This window comes from Eriocheir sinensis, unplaced genomic scaffold, assembly GCF_024679095.1.
Source record: "Eriocheir sinensis breed Jianghai 21 unplaced genomic scaffold, ASM2467909v1 Scaffold192, whole genome shotgun sequence".
NCBI classification, from domain to species: domain Eukaryota; kingdom Metazoa; phylum Arthropoda; class Malacostraca; order Decapoda; family Varunidae; genus Eriocheir; species Eriocheir sinensis.
In genome coordinates, this window is record NW_026111317.1 from 387577 (window position 1) to 401105 (window position 13529).

Consider the following 13529-nt stretch of genomic DNA (forward strand, 5'->3'; position numbering starts at 1 on the left):
TGGACAGAAGTGAAGACAGATTGCAGAACAGCCTGGCAGGACTGGCAACTCATCCCTGACCTTACTTGGACATTTCCTTCAAGCCAATAAACTGGCCCTGAGAGATATATGTCATGCCCCAAGAGCATACTTTTCTATTTCCTCTATTTCCCAACACGTCCTCTGTGTGTATCGAAACACACGAGAAATTAATCAAGATCATGGTATTCGCCGGCTGCCTGGGATTGAACCCGCGACCAGCGTGATGGAAGAGCCACTCCTTACCGAGTCGGCCAAAGAGGTACCCCACTGGCTAAGTGGGTTATGGGAGGCTCGTTCATCAGGCATAGTCATATATATATATATATATATATATATATATATATATATATATATATATATATATATATATATATATATATATATATATATATATATATATATATATATATATATATATATATATATATATATATATATATATATATATATATATATATATATATATATATATATATATATATATATATATATATATATATATATATATATATATATATATATATATATATATATATATATATATATATATATATATATATATATATGCCGTCTAACAACTGTTTTGCAAAGATAAGCACACGATGTGAGCTAAATCATTTGAAGGTTGTCTTCAGTACTGAAGACAACACATGACATTTGCAGTTGCATTTTTCTAAACAAATGAATGTATAATTGTAATTCAGGTACTACTACGTTATTTTACCGTGTTTTACATCACAACGTTTAGGAGGGAACATTATAACATAAACAATAAATACACGTTATCTTCAAATGTAGGAAACATTCTGAGAGCGGCGACATCACTTCATATCGCTACTGTACATCTGCAACATGTTGTCTTCATTTACAAAAATAAGATGATAATTTAAAAGTGTATAAGATTAGGAGTAAAGAAATTATACATGTGAAGAACATTGAAAGGTAAATAAGAAATAATAAAAAGCATAAAAAAGATACAAAATACAGAAAGATTTGTTCAGTGCCACAACAATTTTACCAAACACTGAGTTGAGTCTGGAAACTTGCTTCACTGCTGGATGGTTTATATTTTATGGGGTTTTTTTCTTACAGTAAAGGACGTCGCTCAAGGTCAAAAAGAAAGATAAAACAGACTTTCCTTCCTTCATATGCACAAGAAGTGCTTTCATAAACAAAATTCTCTTATTCGGAGTGTTAGGGAGAGGGTTAGCGGTCTCCCTCATACTTGTGACAGGTGTACAGGGGCCCACAGACATGCTCCCTTCCTCCAGACATGTGGACATGGGGAAATGGTTCTCAGGTCTATGTTTTTAACTGCATCTCTCTCCCAATATAACCCAGCATCACTCTGTACCTGTCTTCTTAAATGTGTGTGTCTCCCATTACTACAACCATTTCCCAAGGCCACAGGGAAGACTGACTAGGTTTGTTTCCATGGGTGTTTCTTCAGATGAAGGTGTGCAGAAGCCATGTATCACCACCATCACAAAACACTCCTTCAAAAGCCTGGCCAGTATATCTTTGCCTACCTACAATTTTCCGCTTCACAATATTTCACTTTGTATAATTTCTGCCTCCTCCTCCTTGTCCTGCCCTGCCCTTCCAACCTCTCTCTCTCTCTCTCTCTCTCTCTCTCTCTCTCTCTCTCTCACAGAAATAAAAGAGTAAAATAAACTGAATTAAAATCAAGATCCTTCTTGTGTCGCTTGTGCTTCCCAACAAACACACACACACACACACAAAAATACATATATAAAATAAATCCATAAAGGTGTTTATCTTATTTTTCTTCTTTCAATATAATTTTTTTCTCCTTTTTTATTTGCTATTTTTTTTCTTTTCATGAATTTATTGCTATCTCTATTGTTTACACAGGAAGAAGAAGAAGAAGAAGAAGAAAAAGAAGAGGACACACAGAGAGAGAAGAGGAGGAAGAAGAAGAGGAAGGATTTGTAATATGGCAGACATCAAACCAATGGTGAGTGTTAAATATTTTGTTTTCCTTCTTTCCTTCCCTCCTTCCCTCCTTCCTTCCCTGCTTCCTCCTTCCTTCCTTCCTTCCTTCCTTGCTGGTTAAGTATGATGGATAGATGCTTATAAGTATGATTATTAATGGTGAGTGATGTAGGCACTTATGGCACTTGGAGTTGGTCTGACAACAGTTCCTTCTTAATTTTGTTAAGCATATAGGCAATTAGGTGCCGTACAGTACTGTTTTATTTTCGCCTCCTCGGTCAGGCCGCCGCTATCCTAGGTCAAAGGTCAGGAGTCTTGGGGCGTGTGTAACCTTATAGGAGGGAGTGATGTGTGCTCATAAAACGGTGACGTCTCCTTAATTAATGTGTTTCAACTTTCACACAAAATCTGGAACTCCGTCGTAAGTCAAGGATCCCTCCCTGTACCTGAAGTGTTCGGGGCAGACACCTGAAGGCTTGGTTCCTCTCCAAGCCACGCCTCTTCTTACATCCATTTCCCATGATGTGGTGATGTTAGGCGCACGTATGACACCCCAATGTGCCACCAATGTACGCAAACCTGTCCAATGTACGTCAGGTGTCACTCTTCCCCAAGGGACGCCGCCAGTATCACCCCAGAGAAACATTCAACTTTTTGCCCTCAATGATCCTGGCTTGCCAACTGTACCCCAAGGTTCATGAGGTTAAAATGATATCTTTTTACCCATTCTGTACCCATAGGCATGCGTCTGGGGGGATGAATTCTGTCTGTCTGAAAGATGTTTTGCCTGTAAACTCAAACACGTGTATATACAGATGGATAGATAGGTATATATAAGATTAGGTAAGGTTCACCCCTGAAGGACGGCCTGGAGGGGGAGTTTCTGCTTGTGTGCCTGGTGATAAAATTGTCTAAAAAGGTGTTCTTCGTCGGTGCCCTGTGGCAATTGGAGCTCAAAACACAATAGTTCATAGTGCCTGTACACTGCCAATCTTTTATTTACATGGTGAAAGTAACTACAAGTAACTCAGTTGCTGCTCACCAGAGATATCATGTTCAGAAGTAGTACAAATTTTTGCGGGAAATCAAATGACGGTAATTCCTGCACCCCGCCTTTCTGCCTTTGTCTGCCTGAGCAGGAATTACCCTCAGCCTTCCTTTCCTTTAAGGGTTAACTTAGGTATAATTATGTCATGCCCAGAGCTTCATTTCTATTTCCCCTATTTCCCAACACGTCCTCTGCGTGTATCGAAACACACGAGAAATTAATCAAGATCAGGGTATTCGCCGGCTGCCTGGGATTGAACCTGCGACCAGCGTGACGGGAGAGCCACTCCTTACTGAGTCGGCCAAAGAGGTGCCTCCCTAGCTAAGTGGGTTATGGGAGGCTCGTTCATCAGGCATAGTCGCCACACTGTATATATATATATATATATATATATATATATATATATATATATATATATATATATATATATATATATATATATATATATATATATATATATATATATTTCTAGTGCCACTGATTCACGCCCAGTCAGTCAGTCAGTCAGTCAGTCAGTGAAAACAAATGAGCAATGGACAGCAACAAGTGCTGACAACAATGTGTGGAAGGGAATGCACCGGCACACCTTTTACCTGTGTTAGTTTACCCAGTTAGCGTATCAACCCAGAGGGTCAGAAATCCACGGGGACCGACCCAGAATAGTTTTATGCATCAATCCAGGACGTTAATATATAATGGAAAATAGCCAAGTGTTCGTGAGTGTCAGTGCTGACACAGCTTATGGGGTCGAGGGGAGATGGCCCCCAGCTAGGTAGGTTAGGTTAGGTTTTGCTTGGTTACTGTAAATTTATTGGGCATTCAGCAGTGTGGGGTGCAGAAATATGCAGCGAGGGACGGGGCGGCGTGCGTGGTCCAATCCGCCGCCGTCCAGTGTTGTGAGAAATACTCCTGGCAGAAATAAGTGGCTCTGGTGTCCACCACGCAGGGGGAATACACGGCAGGAAAACATTACTTTGCCTGGTGTTGTTCTAGTTTGTCCACTTGTGATCTTTGTGAGCGCTGAGTGAAATGTAGAAACAGTGGGAAAGTTGAACTATGAGTTATTTTGCAATGCAGCTGCGGGCTGCTGTGGGTATACAACAGGCAGCCTCGGTGCCCTGCAGTCCATCGCCAGCTGTGCTGAGCTGCTATGTAGATAACGTGCACACAACATACTCAATAAAAAGAACTGTATACCGATGTTTATTAGGTTCGTCGGTAATATATATATTTTTTTCCGCTGCTTATAATGTACTTTTGGCGTTAGCGGACTAAGCTTCCCCCCAAGTTAGTTTGTTATATGGAGGGTTTACTGTATGTGTGCCTTCTTGGTGTCCTGCGGGGCTTGGCGAGGGAGGCAGCGATACAAAAACTGTAAGGCATTGCTGCCCATATATAACTTTTCCCATAAGAATATGTATTCCTACTACACAAACTCATTTGTCGCCCACATAGTCACACAGTAGTAGCCGTGCTTATTGTATATATGAAGGCTAGGTAAGGGAAGCTAAGGTTGTTAGGTAAAATGAATATATATAAATAGAGAGAGAGAGAGAGAGAGAGAGAGAGAGAGAGAGAGAGAGAGAGAGAGAGAGAGAGAGAGAGAAAATGAACCCCAAAAAGATGTATGTGAAGGTTGGGTTACAGTGAAATCAAATTGTGGAGTCCGTTCTATGTTGGCTCCGTGAGTCCATTCTTCAGCTCTGCCACAGTCCCAACACCTATTTTTCCTCTCATTTGTTACCTACAGCTTACATATGAGAGGAAGAGATAGGTGTTGGGACTGTGTGAGCAGAGGGGAGGAAAGGACCCGCGGGAGCCTACGCCAGACCGGCCTCGACATATTTGGAAGACTTGAGGTAAGGTTGAGTTAGGTGTAAAGAAAATGCTCCAAGTCTTCCATCAGTCCTAAATGATCCAAGTGAACTGAGTCATGGATCTAGGTTTTATAATATAACACTAAACACATAAATAAAAATAGATGTATATGAAGGTTGGGTTAGGTAAGGTTGAGTTAGGTATAAAGAAAATGCCCCAAGTCTTCCATCAGTCCTAAATGATCCAAGTGAGCTGAGTCATGGATCTATGTTTTATAATATAACACTAAACACATAAATAAAAATAGATGTATATGAAGGTTGGGTTAGGTAAGTTTGAGTTAGGTATAAAGAAAATGCCCCTATTTACAAGTCTTCCATCAGTCCTAAATGATCCAAGTGAGCTGAGTCATGGATCTTATAGTATAACACTAAACACACAATACCTGCTACTGAAATAAACAAAAAATAGAATAGAATAGACATAGAAAGGACAGTTTGGGCACAGCGATTCTTGAGGTGTGTGTTACCAGACGCTGGCAACCTGCTGCGTCAGACTGTGCGGATAATTTATGGTAGTGGCCTCTGCGCAGGAAACACTCGTCGGGCTCAGTAATAAACAACAACATATAACAATAGCAAATAGTCACACCACGGTTTACCAGCATAATTTGTAATGTTATTTTGCTTAAACAACAAAGCCAGATTGTCGTACACGGCTTCTCATATTTACCAATTTTCAACCCCAAAAACATCTGGACCCAATAACTACATTAATTTACAGTTCTCAATAAAATAATTAATTCCTGCTGTTTCTTGTCCATAGTTAAGCATCAGAAACCAGTAAATAGGGTCCTCTGAGTACGACAATCTGGCAAGCTGGCTCACAAACCCCAAAACTCACAAACCAAAATGAACGCACACTGTACTGCTCAAAACACCAAGAACACACACTACAGCACAGGCGTAAGTGTTCAGGAGGGCTTGAGTGCCACCTTTGTGAGTGTACAATGCTGACTGAGACCCCATTCACATTGTTTTATGCTCTGAGCACGCTCATCTTGCAGCGAACAAAAGGCTGCCGCCTTCAATTTGTACAAGCAGGATGCTGCTCCTACACCACTTGTATTTAAATCATTAATTACTCACTTATTTTTAAATGATCTTTTGGCATCAAAGAATGTAAACTAAGTTTTTATAAAAGGTCATTTTAGACTTAAATGGAGGAAGTAATGTATGCCCTGTAACTTACGTGGGTGATGAATTACTTAAAAGTTCTCTGGCATCCCTACTGCTGAGACGTTAAATGGATTAGTTTTGTTAAAATGGTCATCATGAATCTTGGAATTAGTTTAATTTATTTATTACATTTTTCTTGATTTTCCCTCTCATGGTACTTTTTCAAAGCAATTACTGAACTTACTTCAAAGTTTAATAAATTAATTTGCTTTAGCCAGAATTTTAAAAAATCAATAATTATATAAGGAAATTGTACAATCCCAAAACTTTCCAATATTTTATTTGCTGGGTAACTTTTCTAAAGTAAATAATCATCAAATATCAATACGGATACAATGACAAAGAGCCACCTTGATAGTAGTGGCCATAGAGTGGCATTTTGAAAATAGAGTTGCTATCCAAGGTTACCGTAAGCTCCTACATGTATGGCATGTCATAAACTGCCTACAATTTTATTAGTGGTACAGTGTTGCTGTGTTGAGTGGGGATATCCCCTTCCAAGGTGCAGAACTTTATATTTTTTCTTCTGTGAACTGTAGCAGCCACTTTTTGTTTCACTCCTGCAGCTTGGTGATGTATTCTTGTAGGAAATCAGCAGTCATGGGGTTATGAACACCCAAATTCTTTATTTTTTCGGAGGCAAAATCACTCCCAAGCTTCCCTTTCCGTAGGAGCTGACCAGCCGCCCCAGAGAGCCCAGCGACCACACCCTGCAAGACAGCCTGCTCATCCTGGGACACACACAGCCTCACCGTTCAGGCAGGAGACTGACGGGTAGGTCACGCCTGGAGAGAGAGAGAGAGAGAGAGAGAGAGAGAGAGAAATAGTGAAGATGTGTAACAATTGGCTTTTGAAATAATGCATAATTCCCTTCCCTTCCCTTCCCTTCCTTTCCCTCCCCTTCCCTTCCTTTCCCTCCCCTTCTCTTCTGATCATTTCCCTTCCCATCCCTTCCCCTCCCTTCCTTTCCCTCCCCATCCCTTCCCATCCTTTCCCTTCCCATCCCTTCCCTTCCCTTCCCTTGCCGTCCCTTCCCCTCCCTTCCCATCCTTTCCTTTCCCTTCCTATCCCTTCCCATCCCTTCCCATCCTTTCCCTTCCCATCCTTTCCCTTCCCATCCCTTCCCATCCCTTCCCTTCCCTTCCCATCCCTTCCCTTCCCATCCCTTCCCTTCCCTTCCCATCCCTTCCCTTCCCTTCCCTTCCCTTCCCTTCCCATCCCTTCCCTTCCCATCCCTTCCTCCGTTCCCTTCCCTTCCTTCCTTTCCATCCCCTCCTTCCCATCCTTTCCCTTTCCTTCCCTTCCCTTCCCTTCCTTTCCATCCCCCTCCCTTCCCATCCTTTCCCTTCCCTTCCCTTCCCTTCCCTTACCATCCTTTCCCTTCCCATCCCTTCCCTTCCTTTCCCTTCCCATCCTTTCCCTTCCCATCCCTTCCCTTCGACCCTTACCGACGAAGATTGTTTATCACCTCAACCGCCGGAGGTTAGAAGGACCGAAAAGATGTTAAGTGGCGTGCTCATCGTTGAAAGTGACATTTTATGCACAATTGAAAAGATTAAAGTAAGCAAAGCTCCTGGTCCAGACAAAATTACCCCTAGGGTCTTAAAAGAAATCAAACATCAAATTTGTAAACCGCTCTCCATCATATTCAATAAATCTTTAACAGCTGGAAAAGTTCCGTCGGATTGGAAACTTGCAAATGTCACACCAATTTTCAAAAAGGGGGACAAGTCTCATCCAGGAAACTATCGACCAATTAGCCTGACATCTATTGTTTGTAAGTTAATGGAGAGTATCATTCGCGACAATATGGTGAAATTCTTCGAAGAAAATAGTATAATAAATAATTCGCAACATGGCTTCCGTAGTAAACGTTCGTGTTTGACTAACTAACTTGATTTTTTTCACTATATTTTTGAGGTGTTCGATGAAGGCAGATCAGTAGATATCATATATCTGGATTTTCAAAAGGCATTTGATAAGGTCCCCCACCAACGATTGCTCAGCAAACTACTGGCGCACGGTATCTCGGGTAACATTCACAATTGGCTTGCGGACTGGCTCTCTGAGCGGAAACAGAGAGTAGTTCTAAACGGTGTTACATCTAACTGGCTCGATGTCAAAAGCGGCGTACCTCAAGGATCAGTGCTTGGCCCCATGCTCTTCTTAATTTATGTTAATGATATCAATGATGGGCTCACTTGCAAAGTATCAAAATTTGCTGATGACACAAAAATTGCTAGTAAAGTAACTGCGACACTCGACGAAGAAGCTTTACAATCAGATCTAGATCGACTTGCACGTTGGGCCAATCAATGGCAAATGAAATTTAACGTTGACAAATGTAAAGTGTTGCACATCGGAAAAAATAACAATCGCGTTCGGTACGTAATGAATGGCCTACAACTTTCTGCAGTAAGTAAAGAAAAGGATCTTGGAATCACTATATCAAGCGATTTAAAGCCCGGTCAGCATTGTTCAGAGGTAGTTAAAACTGCAAACAAATTGGTTGGCTTCATTGGACGAGTCTTTAATAATAAATCGGAAAAAGTAATATTAAAACTGTATAATTCGTTGGTACGACCCCGTCTAGAGTACTGTGTACAGTTTTGGTCTCCGTACTACAGAAAAGACATAGAAAAGATGGAACGGGTCCATCGAAGAGTAACAAAGATGATTCCTAGGTTGAGAAATTTGTCATATGAACAAAGACTTAAAGGACTAAATTTATTCAGCCTATCAAAACGAAGAATGCGAGGCGATCTAATAGAAGTGTTTAAAACGTTTAAAGGATTCAGTGATATTAATGCGGAAGATTACTTTGCAATTGATCGATCAAATAGAACAAGAAGAAATCACAATTTGAAGATAAGTGGTAAAAGATTCTCGTCGCACGAAGCTAAACACTTCTTCTTCAATCGAGTTGTTAATGTTGGAACTCTCTACCTTGTGATGTCGTTGATAGTACAACAGTTACGGCCTTCAAGAATAGATTAGACAAGTGTTTTGAATCCAACCAGCAACTAAGATATTACTCATTGTCGTAATAACGTTAAGTTCTTTGGAATACTGGTGTCCTTGTCCGCCTTTATCACCCGGTTAGTGGTAGCAGTAATGGTAGTTCTTTCCTCTTTCCTACATAAATTCCATGCAGTTTTTCCATGCTGCATGGTTCTTTTTCCTTTCCTGCCAGCTTTGGCTGGAGGGATGGGGGGTGGGGAGGAGCCTTCGCCTTTGCTGTCCTTCATCTTCCACCTTTGATTAGATAGTTAGTGTAGCTTGTCACAAACAACCTCGTAAGGACCAGCAGGTCTGCTGTTGTTTGTTCTTTCTTTGTGTTCTTTTGTGTTCCTTTGTGTTCCTTCCCATCCCATCCCATCCTTTCCCTTCCTATCCCTTCCCTTCCCATCCCTTCCCATCCCTTCCCTTCCCTTCCCCTCCCTTCCCTTCCCATCCCTTCCCTTCCTTTCCCTCCCCCTCCCTTCCCATCCTTTCCCTTCCCTTCCCATCCCATCCCTTCCCATCCCATCCCATCCCTTCCCATCCCATCCCATCCTTTTCCTTCCCATCCCTTCCCTTCCCATCCCTTTCCTTCCCTTCCCTTTCCTTCCCATCCCCTCCCTTCCCTTCCCTTCCCATCCCTTCCTTTCTCTTCCCATTCCTTCCCTTCCCATCCCATACCTTTCCTTCCCTTCCCCTACCTTTCCTTCCCTTCCCATCCCTTCACTTCCTTTCCCTCCCTTTCCCTTCCCATCCTTTCCTTCCTTCCCTTCCTTCCCATCCCATCCTTTCCTTCCTTCCTTTCCTTCCCTTCCCTTCCCATCCCTTCCCTTCCCTTCCCATCCCATCCTTTCTCTTCCAATTCCTTCCCATCCCTTTCCTTCCCTTCCCATCCCTTCCCATCCCATCCCTTCATTTCCCTTCCCTAACCCTCTCTTCCTTCAAAACCTTCCCATCCCTTCCTTCACTTTCCTTTCCTTCCTTCCCTTCCTATCCCTTCCCTTCCTTCCTCAACCCATCCCTTCCCATCCCTTCTCTTCCCATCCCTTCTCCTCCCATCCCTCCCCTCCCTCCCTCCCATCCCTTCTCTTCCTTCCCATCTCTTCTCATCCCATCCCTTTCCAATCCTTCCCATCCCTTCCTTCTCTGACACCCAGCATGGCTTCAGAAACAAGCGCTCTTGCCTAACGAGTTGATTAGACTTCTTCCAAGGTATATATAAGAACTGGGATGCCCACATCCCCAGTGATGTTATATACCTGGACTTTCAGAAAGCCTTCGACAAGGTACCGCACGAGCGACTCCTTAAGAAACTGCACTCGGCGGGCATCGGAGCCAATCTGATCGCGTGGATAAGAGATTGGCTCACCGACAGAAAACAACGAGTACTACTCAACGGACAGCCTTCCGATTGGCTTCCAGTCACTAGTGGAGTGCCTCAAGGGTCAGTGCTGGGACCCATCCTCTTTATCATGTATATCAACGACCTAGAATCAGGACTGAAATCCACAATATCGAAATTTGCTGACGACACCAAGGTGGGTGGAGATGCCCTCACAAAGACCGACTGCGAAATCATTCAGAAAGACCTCAATCACTTTATATAATTGTCGGAAAAATGTCAAATGTCTTCTAATGTTGACAAATGCAAAGTCATGCACATTGGATCCAGAAATAGTAACCACACATACATCATGAATGGGAGACCTCTGCAAGCGATGCAGGAGGAAAAGGATCTTGGAGTCACTATCAGCAGTGACCTGAAACACGCGAATCACTGTAAAAAAGCATACAACAAAGCCAACACTATGCTCGGGTTCATAGCGAGGAACTTCGAGTGTAAAACACCAGACGTGATGCTATCCTTGTATAATTCCATGGTAAGACCGCACTTCGAGTATGCAGTACAGTTCTGGTCTCCTAATTACAGAAAGGACATTGCTTTGCTGGAAAGGATTCAACGACGCGCCACAAAGATGATTCCAACCTTAAGGGCTCACCCGTACGAGGAACGACTCAAGCGACTCAATCTCTTTACATTGGAGAAAAGACGCCTACGAGGGGATATGATTCAAGTCTTCAAGTACCTGAAAAAGTTCAATAACATCGATTACTCCAAATTCCTTGAACTGCAAACCAACCTAAGAACTAGAAATAACGGCTTACCCATTCAGTCGAGTCGATGTAACACAGACATTGGAAGGAGTTTCTTTTCAAACCGAGTCATCCGCCACTGGAACAATCTTCCCTCAGAAGAAGTAAATGCGAATACCATCAACTCCTTCAAATATAGAATCGACCGTCACTTCGCTGCGTCGGGAATAAACTGAATATTGAGGTGTTGTCATCTGCTCCTCAATATTGAGGTGCTTTCATCTGCTCCTCAATATTGAGGTGCTTTCATCTGCTCCTCAATATTGAGGTGCTTTCATCTGCTCCTCAATATTGAGGTGCTTTCATCTGCTCCTCAATATTGAGGTGCTTTCATCTGCTCCTCAATATTGAGGTGCTTTCATCTGCTCCTCAATATCGAGGTGCTTTCATCTGCTCCTCAATATTGAGGTGCTTTCATCTGCTCCTCAATATTGAGGTGCTTTCATCTGCTCCTCAATATTGAGGTGCTTTCATCTGCTCCTCAATATTGAGGTGCTTTCATCTGCTCCTCAATATCGAGGTGCTTTCATCTGCTCCTCAATATTGAGGTGCTTTCATCTGCTCCTCAATATCGAGGTGCTTTCATCTGCTCCCCAGGCCCCAAGTGGCTGTCGAGCAGATTAAATCACCCAAGCGGGTGACCTCGTAATGAGCCAATATGCTTTATGTTGCCTGCACTTCCATATGTCCATGTTTCCTTTTCTCTCCCTTTTTCTTCCACTACTTTCTCTCCCTTCATTCCCTCTCTCTTATCTCCCTCCTCCTCCTCCTCCTCCTCCTCCCTCTTTCTTCCTGTCTTTCCCAGTTCCTGTTATTTATTCCCTAATGTTTCTTTCTCTTCTCGTTCTTCCCTTCTCCCTTTCCTTCTTTCTCTCCCTTTCCCTCACGCTCCCTTTCTCTCTCCTCTTTCTGTTTCCTCCCTTCTTTCCCTTTCTTTCTCTCTTCCCTCACCTCTATAGTCATTTTCTCTGTCCCTCCCTCCCTCCCTCCCTCCCCATTCTACTGGTTTTTGGGAACTTAAAATACAGTTTGATAGGTATTACATTATCAATAGCATCATCTTGTTGCAGAAAAAAACTAGTACACTTTTTTGGGGAAATAATAGACATTTTCTCTTCCTATTATTCAGCCCTCACTATGATGCCCTTAAGGCGTTCAAGTCCTAGGCAGGAGGAAATAGCCAAGGCCTCCCAGCTGTTGATAAGTGTGCTGGGATATGTTACAAGAGTGAGGGTAACATGGCAGGGAAGGACTTAGCCATGTTACAGCAGGGCTCAGGCTCAGGGTTTTAATGGTGCTGTTTTGACGTTAGGATGTGAACTGAATGTACTATTGTTATGGCACCAAGGATCAATGTTTACACAGTCCATTAATTCCTAACCTGATTTGTTGCAGGACGAGAACAACAACAACAACAACAACAAGAGGAGGAGGGGGAGGAGGGTGGTACACAGGAGTGACTGGTGAGTGTTCATTTATCATTAATTTCCTTGTTCCTTCTTGTGTTCAGTTTATTCCTACAATAGTTTCTTTTGTGATAAATTCCTTGCCTTCTTTTTTTCCCATGTACACCTCCGTCTTCTTCCTATCACATTACACGCTCCATTTTTTTTTCCATGTACAGCTCCGTCTTCTTCCTGTTACTTTCCACACTCCTCCGTCTGTCCCCCTCGTCTGGTATTGTTTCATTGAACATTCCTTTTGTTTGTAGTGTGTGTGTGTGTGTGTGTGTGTGTGTGAGGTGGTGTGGCGTGGTGTGGGTCAGGTCACCTCCCCTAAGGGACAGGCAGGCCACACCAAGCACTGGCTCAGGAAATACAGGTAAACTCACTCCACACTTACCAGAACAGTACAACACACAAACAAAAGATTATTCTCACTATATAATTATTATAGTCCGTTTCATTCCCAGACCAGCACAGCTCACCTGAAAAAATAGCCATATACTTTCAATTCTAGCAAACACCTTAACCACTCAGAAAAAGCAGAGAAAAAGTAATTATGGTCTTAGGAACGTTACATAGTGCCATTGTCTCTTATTATGATGGAAAGAGGAATGAAATGTGAAGAGATCCAAGGTGTTTCTGTGTTGAAGGCACAGGCTGCCTGGCCCACTCCTCTTAAAAACACGCTTGCCATTTTCTGGAATGATGGAGTTGGCTTCTCTTACTCTCAAAGTTAAATTTCAAGTTAAAAACACAATTTATAAGCATTTAAATGTAAATCTGATTGTATCGTTTGCGTTTACTACACCTCTGAGGCCATATGACCGTTTCCCAACGCCACAGAGTAGA

At 42.4% G+C, this 13529-nt stretch overlaps 1 long non-coding RNA gene across 1 annotated transcript in view; it reads left to right on the forward strand.

Moving 5' to 3' along the window:
* The window catches only part of LOC126990707 (uncharacterized), a 40437-nt gene that overhangs the window by 17627 nt on the left and 9281 nt on the right, over nucleotides 1-13529 (forward strand). The window contains exons 7-9 of the long non-coding RNA XR_007744662.1: nucleotides 1897-1999; nucleotides 6753-6855; nucleotides 12631-12698. This is a non-coding gene — a long non-coding RNA (uncharacterized LOC126990707). The remainder of the gene's footprint in view (nucleotides 1-1896; nucleotides 2000-6752; nucleotides 6856-12630; nucleotides 12699-13529) is intronic.